At 35.7% G+C, this 19,148-nt stretch overlaps 1 protein-coding gene across 1 annotated transcript in view; it reads left to right on the forward strand.

Annotated features, from left to right (window-relative positions):
- The first annotated feature begins 1,111 nt into the window (after window positions 1–1,111).
- Window positions 1,112–19,148, forward strand: part of LOC126978157 (venom acid phosphatase Acph-1-like) — a 40,641-nt gene continuing 22,604 nt past the window's right edge. Inside the window, exon 1 of the mRNA XM_050826912.1 lies at window positions 1,112–1,242. The gene's annotated coding sequence lies outside the window, so the exon portion shown is untranslated. The remainder of the gene's footprint in view (window positions 1,243–19,148) is intronic.

The raw sequence follows: 19,148 nt of genomic DNA on the forward strand, positions 1-19,148 counted from the left end.
TTAGAAGTAACAGGGGGGGAGACACACATTTTACCACTTTGGAAGTTTCTCTCGCGCTATTCAGTTAAGTCAAGAAAAAAGTAATATTAGAACCTCAATATCATTTTTGTAGACCTATCTACAGATATGAATTTCATGAAAAAAAATTTTGAGTTTCTAGTGAAAATCTTAATGCGGTTCACAGAATACATCGACTCACCAAGTTTTAACAGTAAAGTTCTTATAGTTTTTTTTACAGACAGACAGACAGACATGACGAATCTATAAGGGTTCCGTTTATGGACATTTGGCTACGGAACCCGAAAAAGTCACTGAGGAAAGTAATTTTAACATGAACACTTATCAACGCAACAGAAAACAATGACATTATACAATTATTTATAATCTATTAGAACATTAAAACAAAATTATTATTATTTAATAATTCAGAAGTGCCAACCCTGACCACTTCGCCGTCACTCACATAGTATTCGCCGGCAAGCATCCTCTGGCCCCACTGCACCTCCTCTTCCCACCGTGTCGCCTATTTATCGCGAATATGTTCTACTTATCGATTATTTTCTTTGATTTACTTAATCCACAATAAGTTTACCAGTGGGAGGCTCCTTTGCACTGGATGCCGGCTAGATAATGGGTACCACAACGGCGCCTATTTCTGCCGTGAAGCAGTAATGTGTAAGTATTACTGTGTTTCGGTCTGAAGGGCGCCGTAGCTAGTGAAATTACTGGGCAAATGAGACTTAACATCTTATGTTATTATCTTATCTTGTGTCTCAAGGTGACGAGCGCATTTGTAGTGCCGCTTAGAATTTTTGGGTCTTTCAATAATTCTGAGCGGCACTGCATTGTAATGGGCAGGGCGCATCAATCTCGTCCCTTATTTTCAAAAAAAAAACTATTTAAAAACCATCGTAAGTTTTGATAAAAATTTAAATAAAAAAATATCTATATATAACTTCATAATAGTATCCCGTTCAATACGTCCTGAGTAAAAAAAAATACATGTTGATAACATAATATATCACACCACGTCAAGACCCACTCACTTCAATTTACTTCCGAAACAAGTTTACGAACAAGACAGTATCCGCGCTATCCGCAAACAAGAATTATTAACGACATTAAATTTAACTAAAAGGCTTCGCGCGCGTAGAGCCAATAGTCTCTCAACAGAGGAGCACTACAGTGCACCTCTCTATATAAAGTGTATCATTCTGTTATCTATGAAACAAAATTTATAAGGTAAGAATTCTTTGAACTTCTTATTGAATTTTAATATTATTTTAAAGGTTTGTGTTCACATATTACTATTAATTAAATATCTTAACACTATTAAATTTATTTGTTGGAAAAATAACACGATATTAAAAAAGTATATTAGTTTTAAAACTTCTTGGTTTTAAATGTTGATAAAATATTACATTTTAAAGCCATGAAGTATAAAGTCGTGAAGAATACAAAAGTAAAGAAAAACCAATAACTTATCATTGATGGAATAACGATAAAATTATCTATCAATATCACTTTATTTATTTTATGAATATTTATTATTTAATTTTCAGCTCAATGTTAATATACATTAGACTCGCTTAAAAACCGTATTTTGAAACGTATACTGAAAATTTTATTCGAATTAATGAAACGCTACAAATTAGGATATTATCCCCACCATCTGGATGTGTGGCGGTCCTACACAGTGCGGTTTTCAAGGAGCTTTCTTCCTTGTACTACAAAGCTGTGGAATGAGCTTCCTTGTGCGGTGTTTCCGAGACGATACGACATGGGTACCTTCAAAAAAAGCGCGTACACCCTCCTATAAGGCCGGCAACGCTCTTGTTATTCCTCTGGTGTTGCAAGAGAATGTGAGGTGATCACTTAACACCAGGTAACCCGTACGCTCGTTTGTCCTCCTATTCCATAATAAAAAAATGAAAAGTATAGTTACTAATTTCATCGTGTTAACTCTGTCTTAAATTGATTAAAATGTGTTATAACTCGCGTTACTCCAAGTAAATCATATAAAGGGTGTCCCATAACTATGCTAAACGTAGGGAAAGGACTTTAAGTAGAGATATTATATAGGACAGACTTCATTTGATTTTAGAAAAGGGGTAAGACTTCGCATATTTTTAGGAGCCTTCTAAAAAAGAATCAAATTTCTATATTTGTTAATAAGATATATACAAAATTACTTATAATCTACTTATTAAAGCAATTTACAATTAAGCCTTGTATATGTAGGTATCAGAAAACTTATTTCTACAACCCTATCTACGTGTTGAGGGATAAAACTTTATTATGCTTAAAAAACTAATACATAAGGTTTGTGGGGGAAAATCCAGGAAACTGGGAAAACCTGGCTATTTGCTATCACTTAACCTAACTTAAGACTAATGACTAGAACTTAAAACTAAGGTAAATAAATACATAGATATGTATACATAGATATATAATATATAAATATAAGAGGGGGAGGGGGGGATCTTGGAAAAGGAAAGGAGGGAGAGGAAATAGGGGGCCAAGCAGTAATGTGCGAGCATATTGAACTATAATATATTCTTTGGTTACGGTTCGAAGGGCTTCGTAACTAGTGAAATTTGTGGTCTCGACGCAATTGTGATGCCACTCAAATTTCGGGTTCTTGAACAACCACGAGCGGGAAACTATGGGGCATAATGTATCAGTAACCAACAGATGAACGTCTAGCTTCTATCGCCACTTTTTCTCATAAGAAATATGTATTTTATGATAAATTCACAAGTTTTATTCACGTTATATTTTTCTAAGTAACAGCATTTTAAAGAACAAGAATCACAGTCTTGCATATTTTATAAAATGAGTTGAAGTCTTCTTTCAGTGAATATTTAAAGTATTCGTGTGACAAGTTCAAAGTCAAATAAACCTTATTCAATTAGGTTTAAAGTAAGCGCTTTTGAATCACTATAAATATTTCTTTTAAATTACTGAATCTACCATAGCCCTAGGACACCCTGCATATAAAGCAATCTGCGTAAAAATAATATAGTCATTTAAAATAATAGATCGTTTACACTTCGGTTATAAATCTCCCCGAAAGCTCATACAACCTTGTGATAAATATAAATTTTGCTCCCGAATTTCACCTTCGCACAAGATACTAAAGACTTCGTTATCATATCCGCCATTCGGATGTGTTCCACTATAGACATTTTTTTTTTGAGAGGAGGAAATACATTTACGTATTTACGCCCCGGAACGGGGTTTGTATGTATGTAAGTAGTGTAAATGTTTGTGTGCATGTATGGTTTGTGTTTGTGTCTGTTTGTGGAGTGTGTTTGTGATTGTGTACGTGGTGCATGTCAGTCCGTCAGTCAGTCCGTGTGTGAGTGTGAGTGGAGTGAAACGATTTATGAAAACTGCTACGTACAAACACACTATGGAGTGAGGACGATTCTAGGATGATTAAACATAGATACCTTCAAAAAGATCGAGTACACCTTCCTCAAGGTCCGACAACACTCCTGAAATCATCAGGTTACATGAGTTTTAGGCTCCTCTTCCATAAAAATATACTTAACCGCCTTGAGGAATCGAGTGGAGCTAGATTACCTCTCTCGCACAAGATCGCCATAGTTTTAATTCATAATTAGAAGAATTAGAACAAAACTATGTGATGTTAAATAGTATTAAACTATGTTATGTAAATAGTAAGGAATCATTGAGAGCAAAATTCAAAGAAATTAACATCCTGACTGTTGCTTCTCAATATATTCTTGATAATGTAATGTATGTTCATAGGCACATAAGTGAATTTGCCAGAAACTGTCATAACCATAATGTTAACACCAGGAACAGACATAAGTTTATAATGCTTACTACTTTTGTGGGGCGATGTAAATGCTTTTACAACAGGATCCCAGAGAATGTTCAAAACAAAAGTATTACGTTATTCAAAAGAATTGTTAAATAACGTTTGTGTGGTAAAGGTTACTATAACATAAATGACTTTCTTAATGATACCACAGATTGGGAATGGAGCGACCGCCCTCAGTCTATTAAATAATAAGTTTAATTGTACAATGTTACTTTGTAAATGTTACTTTAATTGTAAAACATATTTTTGATGAAAAAAAAAGCCCGCTGAATTTGTTGCGCCCATTCTTCTCAGGCCTGAGACATCATTTTGGAATGGGTGGTAGTTTTTTGACTTTCAATAAGTGATTTCACATCCTATTTTGAATAAAAATATTTGAATTTGAATTTGAATTGGTAAACAGTAAATAATTTTCTATACAATTTTGATCTTTATTGAATCATTAACATGGCTGCAACTGCAAAAGTAAGTAGTAATTTAGTGATTTTTTTTCGCAATGTCTGTTAAGGATATAAATGTAAAATTAACTGTCTTCTCTTACTCTATAGACAGGTAATATTTTTTTGTAAAACTACAAACTTTATATACACTGTTAAGAAATGGTTTCAATTATGCGCTGTTTTGGCGATTTCTTGGGATAGCGGCCTTAAATCCACCACTTACCTCAAACTATATCATGGGTGAAAAAAAAATTATTGAAGTAGGCGTTACTTTGCGGAAATCCATAATTACACAAATGATTTGAGTTTTCTTTAGTGTTAATTCCGCCAATATTTGTCTTTAAACAATTCGAAACGTGTTTCGCCTCTACACGAGGCATCCTCAGGACGTGTTGTCACGCCAAAATCTAGCACGAGACTCAAATTGCATAGTGCATAGTCTGGTGCGACAACACGTCCTGAGGATGCCTCGTGTAGAGGCGAAACACGTGTCGAATTGTTTAAAGACAAATATTGGCGGAATTAACACTAACGAAAACTTAAATCATTTGTATATATCATTGTTTTAAATGAATGTATCAAAATCGATTGAGTATTAAAACCGTGAGTCAAACGTAAAAACAAGCAGTTATTTATTTAACTAAGGCACAAAAACGATTACAAAGTAAAACATAATATGAAATAGAAAATATTTATAAATAAAAAACTTATTATGATAAAATTGTAAATATAACTATTGTACACAGCGTTATATTATTTAAATTCACATTGATAATATGAAAGTACAACTATAAATATTTGAGTTCTATGTCACAGTGCTTCTTAATTATTTAGTTGATTAGTTAAGTACTTAGTAGGAAATGTAACTCAATTTTTTCATTGATAATGCTATGGTTTCATAATATCGATTAAGCAACACGTCCTATGTTTGCAAACGTATTAATTCTATATGAATGTCTAAAACCGGTACTATTTAAAAACAAAACACCTTGTGTTCTTCGAAGATAATTAACTAACTTCATTAGCAAAACCTGTATGTTTTTACAGTCGAACATTTTTTCTTTGTGTGGTGATTATACCATCTTTAAATGTTTAATGTCTCCATTTTAATATTACTATTATAAAGAATACGGTACGCAGACGTGGTCGCTAACTGTGGGTCTTATGAGAAAGCTCATGGCAGAGGCAATGAAGAGGACTAATTGCGGAGTTTCCCTGCGAGATCGAATCAGAAATGATTACGAAACTGTAGTGGCAGTGGGCAGGGCACATATTTCGAGGGGCAGTAAAGTCCTCGAATGGCGACCACGTACGGGAAGACGCAATGTTAGTAGGCCCCCCACAAGATGGACCGACGATCTGGCCAAGATCGCCGGAATACGTTGGATGAGGACAGCGCAGGACCGATCGTCGTGGAGATCTTTGGGGGAGGCCTTTGTCTAGCAGTGGAAGTCTTTCGGCTGATGATGATGAAAGCTGAAGAATCTCAAGATATGATACTTGTATTTGAAAAATTCTTTTTGTGTCTGATAGCCACATGTATAGACTGTCTAGCATAAGGTCACACCTCTCAGTCAGTCTTGAATATTTATTTATTGATGCGCCGCTTCTTCTCTCTCAGAGCGCCATTTGTTTCAGAAACGGTGCTATGGTTAGAAATGACATCAAAATGTCAATATAAGTAATCTATGCCTTAGGAATTATGTTTTGTATAATTGTTTATTTAATTACTGTAACGCTGTCGATTATCAATATATTAATTAATAAAAATAAATGCCTTTTATGCCTTTCATCCTGCGGACAACATGAAAAAAATCGAAATTAGCAAATGTTAAATTTCACAAAAAAAATAGTCGACACAAATGACAGTTATTACGAAATTTAATTTTAAATTAATACATTAATTACTAAAGTAAGTATGTTTGGTTTTAGTGATGAACATTGGTTTTTTATTATTTTTCTTCCACTTTCACTGGATACTGGCTTTCTCTTTTCTATTACAATTGGATAGCAATGGAGCAATTCCATTGTTTTTCAATTGTAATCGTTTTATCATTAAGTATTTGACAGCTGGCTATAATCTAGGTTTTGATAATTAAATTATAATGATTATAACCCGATAATAACGATACAGAATGGTCACGACAGTATTACGATCGTAAAAATATTTTTTTTTTTTTTTGAGAGGAGGAAATACTAACAGTATTACGCCCCGGAACGGGGCGTAATATGTCGGACTCGAGTGTCCGCGTAAGCGGACGCCCCATACCGACTAAAACCTCCTCTGTGCTGTTAGCAGCCCTGGCTTTCACAGCGAAGTAGGACGTGGGCCGTGGAGGCCGCAAAGACTACGCAACAACAGTCGCGGGGCGTCTCCTAAGGAGACTCGAACCTCAGACCGGCTGTGTGCTTGTGGGAAGGAGAGAGAATGAAAATGAAAATGAAGATGAAAAGATGATAAGAACACACTCGTCGGCGAGTGTGGTGATGTTTAGTGTAATGTATGTAAGTGTGTATGTATGTGTTTATGATTGTATGTATGTATGTTTGTATGTGTGTAAGTAGTGTAAATGTTAGTGTGCATGTACGTAAAAATAATAGTTCCGTTTAATTGAAGTCAGAAATGTGACCTTAGGGCGAAGGGTAAGCCGAAAACACGCAAACAAGGTGTTTTTAGACAACTTACCAGTGGGAGGCTCCTTTGCACAGGATGCCGGCTAGATTATCGGTACTACAACGGCCATGAAGCAGTAATATGTAAGCATTACTGTGTTTCGGTCTGAAGTGCGCCGTAGCTAGTGAAATTACTGGGCAAATGAGACTTAACATCTTATGTCTCAAGGTGACGATCGCAGTTCAACTGCGCCGTTCGGAATTTTTGGGGTTTTTCAAGTATCCTGAGCGCCACTACATCATAATGGGCAGTATCAATTACCATCAGCTGAACGTCCTGCTCGTCTCGTCCCTTATTAACAAGTTTTGTCCTGAAAATATAGTAGTTAGAGCTATGAACACTACTTTATCCTGTTACACATACCCTGAAGTCTTATTTGTAGGTTGCTAGTGCTTGCTGTTGGTTATAGTTAACACTCCAGAGCTATTTTAAATGGATATTATGGAATAGGAGGACAAACGAGCGTACGGGTCACCTGGTGTTAAGTGATCACCGCCGCCCACATTCTCTTGCAACACCAGAGGAATCACAAGAGCGTTGCCGGCCTTTAAGGAAGGAGTACGCGCTTTTTTTGAAGGTACCCATGTCGTATCGTCCCGGAAACACCGCACAAGGAAGCTCATTCCACAGCTTTGTAGTACGAGGGAAAAAGCTTCTTGAAAACCGCACTGTGGAGGACCGCCACACATCCAGATGTTGGGGATGATATCCTAACTTGTGGCGTGTCGTGCGAAGGTGAAATTCGGCGGCAGGAATCAGGTTAAACAGCTCTTCGGAACACTCCCCGTGATAAATGCGGTAGAAGACACACAATGAAGTGACGTCTCTACGCAACGCCAAGTTATCCAGCCGTGCACAGAGCACTTTCTTTGCAGTTAAACAAGTTTTTTCTCGGTATTACACATTTGTTTAGTACTACTTTTAGAAAAGTTATTCCTATAGCTTGTACTTTTTTAGTGTAGGTACATTTATTCAGATTAGTAGTTAATAATGAGTATTGTAATATAAACTCTTTGCGCCTGTTAAAATGTTACGTTTTCCACGCAAGATTTTAGAAAATATTGACTTTGTTACATAAAGGACGGGCCGACAGCTGTAAATTCATTTTGCCCATGGTCACTGGCATTTAGTATTGCCTTAACTACTCATTAGATCGTCATGAATCTTTACACACACGTTGTCAGAAGTACAGAAAATTATAAAGGATATGAATAAATGAATGAATGAAAACACTTTATTGTTCTAAAAATAGAAATTGCAAAATTTGTATATAAAAGTTATGGTAGCACAATATCGCTATTCAGTGATCTCTTCCAGCTAATAATCTAAAGGCTTAGGATACTTTTATCCACAAAATAAAGTGGTTCCGAGGGAAACCGATATTTTTTTTTTGAGGAGGAAAATACATTTACGTATTGTAGAATGTCGGGCTCGGGTGTAAACACCCCCTATCGACTTAAAACCTCCTCTGTGCTGATGGATAGCCCTAAAGGCTTTTACAGCGAAGCCGTGCGGGGGCCTTGGAGACTGAAAATGTAGCTCACAGGCGCGGGACGTCTCGGAAAGAGGCTCGAACCTCGGACCGCCTGCGCACTAGACTGAAAGGAGAGGAAAGATGTTTTCAATAAGCGTTTGGAGAGTGTACAAAATAGCATTTTTATGGCACCTATCTTATTCGTGTAATTTGGCCAAGAAACTCCCAAACTATAAAGATCGTTTGCGATGCTTCCGTTTAGTTTCCTTAAATAACCGCAGAATAATGCATGATGCTGTATTTTTGTACAAACTGGCCATTTATAATGAGTCCAGCACGTTCTAATGTGGGCCTCAGTTGTCCTTTCAACAGAATTACAAGTACTTACAACGCTGTTCATAACTGCACTGTTAATGTCTATGATAATTATATTAAGGGTGGCCAAGCTATTGATATCTTCTCTGATTACCTTCATAGCTACAAAAGAAAAATACAGCACTCTGTTATTTCCTCACACTCTGTTATCTACTAGCTTTCGCTAATATGTGTAATATGTCTAATTTTGCAATTGTAATCGTTTCAGTTCTTATGTATTAACAATGATTAATTTGATGAGCTCTTTTTCCATAGGAGAATTTAATTAAATCTAAATTTAAATTCTCATAGTTTTAATTAATTTAAAATTTTGAAATACTATTTTTTTGAAATACTATTTTTTTTTAAATATATATTGCATATTAATTTTGCTAAAACTCTGTTTGTGTTCGTTTGTTAATTGTTCTCGATTTGCACATATAATTGGGGTGTCACTTAAATAGTTATATCTGTATTAGTTATTAAGGAATTGAATTGGTTTTCACCCTGTTGGAGCAATAAATAAAATAATGCGAATCTTAGGTTGGGTACACATTATACAACGACGATTTTTTTTTGCGTCCAGGCAAAGGGAAAGGGCTACCCTCCGGGATAACGACGGGAGGTGGTGAATGCTCATGCAAACCAACGCAGCCTAAGTTTGCGTTGGTTATGTGGGACTCACGTAAAACGTAAGTGCCTACCCACTTAATACCACCTGAGGTTGGCTTTGGGCAAGTGCGGCAAAGTAAACCTAACAAAATGAAAGAGTAAGATAAAGAGTATGACGTGTGTAACGCTAGTGAAAGAGAAGGGAGATATTAATGTAATATTTGTTTGCCGTGGTAGTTATCTGTGTGTATGAACAAAGTCTAATGCGACCGAAGTCGCGCGCGGAGTCTAGTTAACATTAAATAATGATCACTCTCTACTTCGCATGAGATGGGAGCTCCATCTCATTTTCAATTTCCTGCGATGTTCAAAACATACTTACATATTAAAATATTTATTCTTAACTAGTTGACCCAGCAAACGTTGTATTGCCATAGAAAGTAATAAGAAAAAAACAATAATTAAATTAAAGTTTGTTTTTTACCTCCTGAGAAAGTGAGAAAGATATAATGAAAAACAAAATTGTTATATTTATTTAATTCCGTGCATTTTCATATAATTATCCACCTTTTAAACCTTCTCTGGACTTCTACAAATAATTCAAGACGGAAATTAGACAAATCGGTCCAGCCGTTCTCGAGTTTTAGCGAGAATAACGTACAGCAATTTATTTTTATATATATAGATTAACAATAACCTCATGGTATATATGAAGTCAGTACTTTCCTGCTGTCAACTTTTTGTAAGACTTATCCTAAGATTTATTATGATTTAGATTTATAAAGAGCGGAATGATCATTATGTTATTTAGTTCAATTGAATTGAAAGTATTTTTTATTATAGCAAAAAGAGCGCTATGATTTTTAAAAAAATCAGCCATCTGGGAGCTTTCAACAAAAACGTTGGCTAAGCCCTTTGAGATACAACAAAATAATGTAGAGTGGAATTGTGTACCTTATATTGGTCTACAAAAAAGTCCGCGAGGGTATATAAGGATCCAGTTAAGGCGACACTAAATGCCAGCGACCTTGAGCGATATGAGTTCACGGCTGCCGGCCCGCCATCTATGTAACAATGCCAATATTTTCAAAATTCTTGCGTGGAAAACAGTTTAAATGCTTACTACAACCCTCGTTATTCACTACTAATCTGAATAAATGAACCTACACAAAAAAAAGTACAAGCTACAAGAGAACACACAACAATACAAGCTATAAGAATAACTTTTCTGAGATAAGTACCAAAAAAATGCATCACGCCATGCCAAAAAACTTGTTTAACTACACAGAAAAGTGGTAGTTCAAAAAGGCTCGGCAGTTTTAACTATAACCAACAGCAAGCATTAGCAACCTACAAATAAGACTTAAGGATATGTGTAACAGAATTAAGTAGCGTTCATAGCTCGAAATGCTATACTTTCACCACAAAACTTGTCTAAAAACACCATGTTTGCGTGTTTTCTGCTTACTCATCGCCTTAAGGATGAAATACTATATCTATTTTTATACTTTAAAAAAATTAGACTACATTATACTTTAGACTACATTATTCCCGAATATTTGCATCATACTTTTTCTCTATGGAAAGAACAGTGTCTGTCCGATCAGCCAGTCTACATAGACTAAGATAGAATAAGATAATAAGAAAGATTCTGTAACATACATACATGTTACAGAATCTTTGACGTCAATTTCACCTTTGATTCCTATTTACTTCAAGACGTCTCAATAACTTACAAAATAAAATTATCAAGTACTGATAACAAAACAATAACACAACAATATTTTTATTTGTGTGCTAAAGGTTACTATAGCATAAATGATTTTCTAAAGTGCCATGCCGTATCTAGTATCTTTATGCATGTTTTTTACGCCCGTGTACTTGATCATAATGTTTACGCATTTATTTTATTTCTACCCACTTTGTTTTTTTTATAAGATGAACTCCCTAAACTAATGAACGTATTTTAATAGGGATTACTTCATGGAGTGCAGTTTAATCCAACTTGAGAGATAGGATAGTTTTTATTTAAATTTGAGACCCATATTTATTTTTTTTACTAATATTTGATTTGTATGGACATATTTTCAATGTGAGAATATTTTGACGCACGGTTTGAAAGTTCTGTTGTGAAACAATTTCAATATAACAACAGGGAGTATATTTTACGAAATAATTCGTGATGTTATGAAATATTATTGACAAATTCATGAAAAAACGTGTGTTAGTACTTATGTATGCACGCAAGAAGTTATACTTCTTTGGGCTTACGAAGCAAAAATCATTAAAATGATTTATTACTCGTGCTATTCTACGTTTTTAGCAAGAACAATTTTGTATAAATCTTGCGTAAAAGGCTTTGACAGTCAAATAATGAATACGGCTGTATGGTGTTGAATCCTTTGCCTGTCCTAATAATGGATCGCATCTCTCATCACTTTTTCATAAAGCGCCTAAAGAAGTATACTTAACGTCAAAAACAGTATTTTATTTATTACTAGCTGACCCAGCAAACGTTGTATTGCCGATATTAAAATCGCGATACAAAAGTAACTATTGATCGTAGATGGGTGAAAATTAGAAGTTGTATGTATTTTTTTATGCTGACTCATAATCAAACAAGTCAATCAATTTAAAGATCATCAAGTCAATTTAAAGAAAAAAATGTCAAATATTTGGCGTGGACCACTCTTAACATTTAGGGGGATAAAAAATTGATGTTGTCCGATTCTCAGATCTACCCAATATGCACTCAAAATTTCAAGAGAATCGGTCAAGCCGTTTCGGAGGAGTTTAACTACAAACACCGCGACACGAGAATTTTATATATTACATGTAGTACAGAACAACGTCTGTCGGGTCTGCTAGTTAAATTATAATTTAGTATGGCTTTAGGCTGCTATCGGTACAATAACATGTTACGAATATTACAAAATTAAATATAAGATTCAGTACGATGAGAATCATTAAGATATCGGCTATCTGCGGGTCATTAGCTCAGCACGTGACGGTCACGTGAATATCTAAGTACAGGCCGACGTGTTTATGTTATTGAATAGAGGACACTTGGAATCAAGGTGATGGTTAGTGATCACTTCCTTCTTATAATAAACAAAAGTTGATGAATTTTGCTGGTTTGCGGCGCCTATTTCTGCCGTGAAGCAGTAATGTGTAAACATTACTGTGTTGGTCTAAAGGGCGCCGTGGCTAGTGAGACTACTGGGCAAATGAGACTTAACATCTTATGCCTCAAGGTGACGAGAGCAATTGTAGTGTCGCTCAGAATTTTTGGGTTTTTCAAGAGTCTTGAACGGCACTGCATTGTTATGGTTATCAATTACCATCATCTGAACGTCCTGCTCGTCTCGACCCTTATTTTCATAAAAAAAACACGTAGACGTGCAGACCAATTAATGCGATAATTTTAATGGCATTAAATTAGCTATTAATTTAAACGGCATTCTCATTGCCGTTTGCCATTAACATAATTTATTTATTTATTCTCATAATAATCCAACAATTATGTATTACATTACAATAGAATTACAAATAACTTATAAATATGTCAATTTAAGATAAATAATAAAAATTAGAATACTTTAATAGGAATACGTCTGTTATTTTATGCTAGTATTACATACGATAATAATAATATTATTTAAGAGATTTGTGTGTATGTATGGGTATTTTCGTGTTAATGTAAATTTAATTTTCGTGTGACAGTAGATCGTTGCATAATAGTAAATGGTAGAACCCGTTCCGGCCGTTCCTAATATTCAGTCTATCTCTGACTTGAGATTAAAATAACGTAAATAACGTTGACTTTTCTGTCCCAATAAACTTATAGACGGTAACCCACCTTATCCGTACACACTGTCTGTCAATAGGACGACGTATAGCTTACCAGCGAAAGTTTGTATGGAAATGGCAATTCACGTGTCCCAATATAAGGCGATAAGAATGACTTGTCGGGTATATTGGGACAGCTTCAGATTATTGACAGATAATTTCTGACAGTAGAAGGTAGTAATTTATCTGTAGTTAGTATATTGGGAACGGCCTATAGAATATAAAAGCGTGTGTGGTAACGGCTACTAAAAGCTAAATTATACCTCATTCCATCAAATAAAATATACTAATGAATATTATGCAATTGCATCTACACACTCTTAACACACACACACTAAGAAATTAATTCGTTTTGAGTGAATTTGCTAATAGTTAAGTCATAAGCCTTCGGAAGGACCTAGCCTCGGCACAAAACTTTCTGTAAGTAACCATATTTTTTAGTGGTTACTGTCATGTCATTGCAATGTAATATGTTTTTAAACATTGTCTCGCTCATTTTCTTCGCTTTAGTCTTTTTACACGTTAATGGAGCTTTGGCATAAATATTGCCTCAGCGCTTAAGGCGACGCTAAATGCCAGCGACCTTGAGCGATATGAGTTCACGGCTGCCGGCCCGCCATCTATGTAACAAAGCCAATATTTTTAAAATTCTTGCGTGGAAAACAGTTTATATGCTTACAATCCTCGTTATTCACTACCTATCTGAATAAATGAACCTACACAAAAAAGTACAAGCTATAAGAATAACTTTTCTGAGAGAAGTACCAAAAAAATGCGTCACGCCATGCTAAAAAACTTGTTTAACTTCAATGAAAAGTGGTAGTTCAAAAAGGCTCGGCAGTGTTAACTATAACCAACAGCAAGCATTAGCAACCTACAAATAAGATTTAAGGATATGTGTAACAGGATTAAATAGTGTTCATAGCTCGAAATGCTACAAAACTTGTCTAAAAACATTATGTTTGCGTGTTTTCTGCTTACTCTTCGCCTTAGGGCTGGGGATCAAGCTGGGGAGCCAACGGCCTTGAGGAATCGAGCGGAGCTAGGTTACCTCTCTCGCACAATATCGCCATTGTTTTAATTCTGACTTAGAAGCATTTTAAATTGATTAGAAACATAATACAATTTTCTTTACAAAACTATGTCATGTTAATTAGTGTTGATGTACAATTAATAAATTTTCGTTCAATTTCTATCTAGATTGAATAATGAGCATGGGTCCAAGTGTAAAAGTTAAGGGGATTTTTTTTCGCATGTCTAATATAGATAGAAATGTAAAGAAAAATAAATTTTCTTCCCATACTCTGTAGACATATAATTATTTTTTTGTAAAACTAGAAGCTTTATATAAACCGTTATGAAATAGTTTCGAATATGCGCTATTTTGATTTCTTAGGATGGCGTTCTTAAATTTGTTTCCGAAGCGGTAGTAGTATCTAGTAGTATAAGAAATGACATCAACAAGAATTCTAAAGGAATCAATTTTGAGAAAATAAATGCCTTTTAAGACAAATAAAAAAAAAACTTCCTTCAAAGAAATCCAATATTCAATACTTTTCTTTAGATAATTGATCTCAGCAAAACTTACATAAATAGATATTGAACTAAATATTATTTTCAGTTTAATATAAAAAAAAATGTTTTGTCAAGTCAGCATTGTACAATTTCAGCAATAACTAACCGCATTTGAAATCTTTTAAACCATTTAATTTTAAGTTTGTTACTCGATTTGAAGGTAATATAGTTTGACTGAGCGTAGCAAATTAAAACAAGGAAGTAGACACTGTCTATTGTTAACGTTAAAACAGCTGCGAACAAATAATTTTCAAAGATAAATGACAGAACATTTTAAGTTATGAATAACATATAAGTATTATAAGTTTCACATAGCGGATTTTTACGTATTGAAGACCCCGAAACGGGGCCCATATGTCGAACTCGGACCGTTTACGCTGACACTCCCTGCCGATAAAAATCTCTCTATGCTGTCAGCCGTGCTAGGTCTTCAAATCTATCGATAGATAGGAAATACAAATAATTGTATTTTATTAATATTAAAGATATTAATAAGGTTTGCATAACCTAGAGATTTTATGACACCCTACTATATATATTTAAACAAATCTAATAACTATATTAACAATACTATAACTACATAAAATCAAAACTATCATTTCGTGGAAGCGTACCAAGAATACTGGCAGCATTACCACGTTGGATAGCAAGGCTGATCCGTTGACCGAAATAGCTGCCAGCGCTTGGGTTTCCAGTAGCTTTATTGAGGCGCGAAAATGGTATTGTGAACATTCTCCGCGCCTCGGGGCCCCACGGACGAAGTGTCTCGACACCAAACGGCACAAAGATGTAAGACTCACTGAGACCAACATATTTTCGACGCTTGCTGTCTTCAACAGTCGAAGCAGCAGCCCCAGCACCAACTGAAGTTAATTGGACATGAGGAGGGGCCAGAGTGTGCACGATGTGTGTGTACGATGCAAGTCGCATCCAACACCAGCGCTCTTCCCCGTATCCAAGCCACCAGCGTTATTCCATCAGGACGCTTGCCATCGCGGCGGGTAATACCATTTGGCTCTAAAACAGCTGTTATATGAAGAGCAGCAAATGCCCTGCGGATGACTTCATTAATGCTGGCGTGACGACTTATACGGCCTGCCGATTTTAGGCAGGATAAGCCGTGACGCCCAAAAACATCTACCTGAACGAATATACTTATTATAGTAATGTTATAATAGATAATATATATAGAATATACTAATATTATGCGAAAAAAACCGACCTATTATGAAAAGGAAATACCTATATGCATACCACGTAATGAAATAAACAGCATTTTTGAAGATAAGACCACCTCCTCCTCCTCCAAGAACCTCCAAGTACTAGCTCTATTATTCCGTTAGAGTATGGGCGGCGGTGATCACCTACATCGTTTGAAACACACATAAGACAAATCCAATGCAGAATCACACTTGTCTGTTAAATCTGATACGATTATTGATCAAGAACAAACGACTTTTAAATGTTATTGGATATCGTAAGCAGTGAAAGGCAATATATATTCGTAACACGAGACACGACATTCTATGTGATTGTTCAATACATTTTGGCTGAATATAATCCTTGACGAGTATTAAAATAAATTATTTTTACAGTTGAAATAGTAATGTTATTAATAAGAAGTCTTTGGAGGTCTCAGCAGGGAAACCGGAATCAACTTGTGTCTTCTATCGAGTACTCTCTTGATCAGGTCACGAATACGGGTAAATTAAATCTTTAAGCACCAGACAGCACCGCCAGTTTTAGAGTTTTTCATTCATTCATTCATCATCAGCCGGAAGACGTCCACTGCTGGACAAAGGCCTCCCCCAAAGATTTCCACGACGATCGGTCTTGCGCTGGCCTCATCCAACGTATTACAGCGAACTTGACCGCGTCTTCCGGTACGTGGTCGCCATTCGAGGACTTTACTGTCCCAACGGCCATATGTCCGTCGAACTATGTGCCCTGCCCACTGCCACTTCAGTTCCGCAATCATTTGGACTATGTCGGTAACTTTGGTTCTCCTACGGATCTCCTCATTTCTGATTCGAATCTCGAACATCTCGTAGGGAAACTCCGGACATAGCCCTCTCCATTGCCGCTCTTTGACAACACTCTCTTTAATGCCTCGCCTAAAATCGAAATACTCGAGCAATTGCCAATTTCGCGGTCACCTGAAAAGCGAAGTCAATTTGGCTTCGAAAAAACCGTGGCTTGTAAATAGAGCACGGCAATAGGTACTGAAAGCTGGCTCACGCTCTAGCGTTCTAAAAAGTGCAGGTCCGGCAACAAACGGAGTATTGCTGGCAGCTCCTCGTCCTATTGGCCTCAGTATCAACTCAAATTATTAAATCTCGATCAACGAAGAAGGGGATTCAATACTATGTGAACAATTGCCAATCCCGCGGTCACCTGAAAGGCAAAGCCAATTTGTTTTCGAAAAAATCGCGGCTTATGAATAGAGCACGGCAATACATACTTCAAGCTGGCGCTCACGTTCTGTGTTCTAAAAAGCGCAGGCCCGGCCACGATTGCAGTATTGCTGTCATCTCTTGGTCTCAGTATCAACTCAAACCATTAAAACTCGAATGCAGAATCAACAAAGAAGGGGATCCAAAACTCTGTGAACAATTGCCAATTCCTGTGTCTCCTGAAAGATCACTTGGCATTGCATAGAGACGTCACTTCATTGTATCTCTTTGACCGCATTTGTCTCGGGGAGTGCTCGGAGCTGTTCACCTAATTCCTGCGGTCAAATTCCACCATCACATGACACACGACAAACTTGGAAATCATCCTCACCATCTGGATATGTAGCGTCTCCACTACAGTACGGATTTAAAGGAACTGTCTTCGAAGTACAATCACTTACAGGCTATAGAATGAGCTTCATTGCCGCGGTGTTTCCATCTATAAAAAAGCGCGTATACTATTCATCAGCCCGGCAACGATCCTGTGATTCCTCTGGTGGTGCAAGATAATCTTTTTAAATATCGAACTTTCAGTTTATCTCATTAAACCTCAACTTTTTCCGAAGTTCCGGGAACTAAATATTAAAAAAAAAGTAAAACTTTTGACATTTAAATTTCTTTCGCCTAGATGAATAAAATGATAATGATTTGATTTGATTGATTTCTGTATTGCTCTTACATTCATCCCATGAGTGCCCTTTGATCCTTACACATGATTTAAATACAGAGAAATAACACGTGCCCATTACTAATTATAATAATAATAACAGCAGTTATCTTGAGCTAAGCAAATATGGTGATAATCAAAGTTCACGCACTATCGCGAGATAATTGAACCAGTTAAAGTAACATTCCTGATAATTATCGACGATATTAATTATATAAAAATTTATAACTGATTGAATTTATTTGTTATTGTAATACACATACCATTGTTATTATTATATGCTTTTATTTATCTAATCGTGTTAGTGTGTTAGTTTGGGTTATATCTTGTCAACTAAATTAGAACCACTTCCTGGCGTTTGATTACATTTAAAATAGGTTCACGTTTGTATAGTTATAGCCGAGTGGTTAGCGATCCTATGATGAATATGGATCTTTGTTTCCGTGTCATGGATGTTTATATGTATTTATGTATGTTTAAGTTAGTATATTGTATTAAATTTATCGTTGTCTTGCAACCCATAACACAGGTTATATGTGCCTAATTTGGGTTCAAGATAATTTGTGTAAAAAGTGTGTCAATATTATTATTATAGATATATATGTGTATTTATATGTATATGATACCGTTGAGCAGGTACCGATGATATCGTCAAAGTCAATTAACTTAATTCAATTTGTGAGTGTTAATTATTAATTACCAGTGGGAGGCTCCTTTGCACCGGATGCCGACTAGATTATGGGTACCACAACGGCGCCTATTGCTGCCATCAAGCAGTAATGTGTAAGCATTACTGTGTTTCGGTCTGACGGGCGCCGTAGCTAGTGAAATTATTGTGCAAATGAAGCTTGATATCTTATGTCTCAAGGTGACTAGTGCAATTGTAGTGCCTCTCAGAATTTTTGGGTTTTTCATCATCAGCTGAACGTACTGCAGGTCTCGTTCCTTATTTTCATAAAAAAAGGCTTAAATTAAGCGCTTTTGAACCGTCAATATAAATATTTCTTTGAAATTACTGAATTTACCGTATGTTCGGAAAAAGTTGAGCTCGTGAGATGACAATACAAGAAACTCAACGGCCACTCTTTTCAATCAAATAGATATATATTTAATACATAACATATTAGTTTGTAATCTATTAAATTAATAGTGTTCAAATGATATAAACTATTTCATATAATATATATATCGTAACTC

This window comes from Leptidea sinapis, chromosome 47 (assembly GCF_905404315.1).
Source record: "Leptidea sinapis chromosome 47, ilLepSina1.1, whole genome shotgun sequence".
NCBI lineage: Eukaryota > Metazoa > Arthropoda > Insecta > Lepidoptera > Pieridae > Leptidea > Leptidea sinapis.